This window comes from Narcine bancroftii, chromosome 6 (assembly GCF_036971445.1).
Source record: "Narcine bancroftii isolate sNarBan1 chromosome 6, sNarBan1.hap1, whole genome shotgun sequence".
Taxonomy (NCBI): Eukaryota; Metazoa; Chordata; class Chondrichthyes; order Torpediniformes; family Narcinidae; genus Narcine; species Narcine bancroftii.
In genome coordinates, this window is record NC_091474.1 from 130,183,602 (window position 1) to 130,186,609 (window position 3,008).

Here is a 3,008-nt window from a genome sequence, read left to right on the forward strand (position 1 = left end):
TATATTATGGGACACAATGAAGGCCTTTATTGGGGGACAAATAATTAGTTATACAACCAAGATTTAAAAAGAATATGATTGGGAAATAGAGCAGTTGGAAAAAGAGATAGTATTATAGAGAAAGATTTAATAAGAAGGGAAGATAAAGAGAAAAAGAGAGAAATTACAGAAAAAATTAAAATATGATATATTGCAAACATACAAAGTGGAGAAAAACATTATGAAAACAAAGCAAAGATATTATGAATTAGGAGAGAAAACCCAGAAAATATTGGCTTGGGAACTAAAAACTGAACAAGCAACAAGAACTATTATAGCAACAAGGAAGGAGGATAAACAGATTTCATATCTCATTAGAGATTAATGGAAATTTTTTAAAAATTTTATAAGCAATTGTATCAAACCAAAAACCCAGGGAAGAATGACAAAATAGATGAGTTTTTGTCAAACATTGAATTTCTAGCGAATAGATTAATAGATTGTGCACCAAAATTAGTGACGTTAGATCAGACAGGATTTGTTAAAAATAGAAGAGTGGCAGATAATGTCTATAAATTTATTAATTTAATCCATACAGTGCAAATAAACAAAACACCAACTGTGGAAGTAGTTCTTGAAGCAGAAAAAGCTTTTGATAGAGTGGAATGTAGTTATCTGTTTAAAATACTACAGAAATTCAATTTACCAGAAAGGCTTTGAATGGGCAACTAAAGCGGCATCGTCTGCAAAGAGTAGTTCATGGACAAGTTGCTCTTGTGTCTTGGTGTGAGCTTGCAGGCGCCTCAGATTGAAGAGACTGCCATCCGTGTGGTACCGGATGTAAACAGCGTCTTCATTGTTGAGGTCTTTCATGGCTTGTTTCAGCATCATGCTGAAGAAGATTGAAAAGAGGGTTGGTGCGAGAACGCAGCCTTGCTTCACGCCATTGTTAATGGAGAAGGGTTCAGAGAGCTCATTGCTGTATCTGACTCGACCTTGTTGGTTTTCGTGCAGTTGGATAACCATGTTGAGGAACTTTGGGGGGCATCCGAGGCGCTCTAGTATTTGCCAAAGCCCTTCCGCCAAGGCAAATAGTGCCTTTGGAAGACTACACCAAAGAGTCTGGAAAAACAACCAACTGAAAAACCTCACAAAGATTAGTGTATACAGAGCCGTTGTCATACCCACACTCCTGTTCGCCTCTGAATCATGGGTCCTCTACCGGCATCACCTACGGCTCCTAGAACGCTTCCATCAGCGTTGTCTCTGCTCCATCCTCAACATTCATTGGAGCAACTTCATCCCTAACATCGAAGTACTCGAGATGGCAGAGGCCGACAGCATCGAATCCATGCTGCTGAAGATCCAACTGCGCTGGGTAGATCACGTCTCCAGAATGGAGGACCATCGCCTTCCCAAGATCGTGTTATATGGCGAGCTCTCCACTGGCCACCGTGACAGAGGTGCACCAAAGAAGAGGTACAAGGACTGCCTAAAGAAATTTCTTGGTGCCTGCCACATTGACCACTGCCAGTGGGCTGATCTCGCCTCAAACCGTGCATCTTGGCGCCTCACAGTTCGGCGGGCAGCATCCTCCTTTGAAGAAGACCACAGAGCCCACCTCACTGACAAAAGACAAAGGAGGAAAAACCCAACACCCAACCCCAACCAACCAATTTTCCCTTGCAACCGCTGCAACTGTGTCTGCCTGTCCCGCATCGGACTTGTCAGCCACAAACGAGCCTGCAGCTAACGTGGACATTACCCCTCCATAAATCTTCGTCCGCGAAGTCAAGCCAAAGAAAGAAGTATCGGTAGTGTGAAGTCTGAGGTTATTGGGTTGTACTGTGCTTGTATGAGTGTAAGCAGTTGCTAGTTGCTAGTATCAGTCTGATGGGACTGATTATACAGTGTTTTGTGACTGAGAGTATTAGTGTGTGTTATCTCTGTTGTGATCCACTTGTGTTTTAATAAAGATTCTTCCTGTGTTCAGCCTGTGTCCAGACTCATTGCTCTTTGAACTCACTGAACTTTTCCCTTCCCACACAACAGAGGGGAAATATTTAAAAGGGATCCTAGGGGCACCTCGGATTGGTGGTTGGTATATTAAAGTGGTGGAGGTGAGTATAATTGTAATGTTTAAAAGACATTAAGCAGGTATATGCATCAGAAAGATTCAGAGGGATATGGGCTGAATACAGGTAAATGGGACTAGCTTGGGTAGACAACTTGGTCAGCATGGATAAGTTAGGCTAAATGGCCTGTTCCCATGCTGTAAAATGTGGTGACTCTCTTCTCCAAGTTTGGAGGCTCTCTGAACATTTCCAATCTGCTACTTTGACGTTCTATAGTAAGGAAGATGCAAGTTGTAGAATTAAAACCCCGCAGTCTTCAGACAACATGAGCTCCAACCCACACTTGGAACTCCTATGCCAGGATATATCAAGCCTTCATTAAGTGATTGAAAACCTCCAGATAACCTGTCAGCATTTCCGATAGGAACACTAAAATAATCTGTAAAACTGCAAATACTAAAAATCCTGCACTCAGATTATTAGTTCCTGTTCTCTTTACATACTGTCTGTAATTCTGAGCATTTTTATAGTATCTGATTTTGGAGGAAAGACTAAAGCAAGAACTTTTATCTTGGTTAAAGAATTTCCAGATTTTTTCCAACAGCTATCAGGCTTTTAATATACTCCAACAGCAAAAAAGGATCTGTCTGTACCATTGAAATGCCATTTTTTTCTTGCACTAATTTAAACTGTAAATGTTTATTATCTATTGGTCATTTATCATTTCAGATATTCACAGAAGGGAGATTTGGAATTTTACCAAGACCATTCAGTTCAGAGGTGATGTGAGAATGACAGTGCGTAGCATTAGAATATTTACAGTGCTCTCCATAATGTTTGGGGCAAAGACACTTTTTTTCTTTATTGCCCCTGTGCTCCACAGTTTTACATTTATAATCAAACAGTTCATGTGTAATTAAAGTGCACATTCCAGATTTTATTCAAGGTTATTTG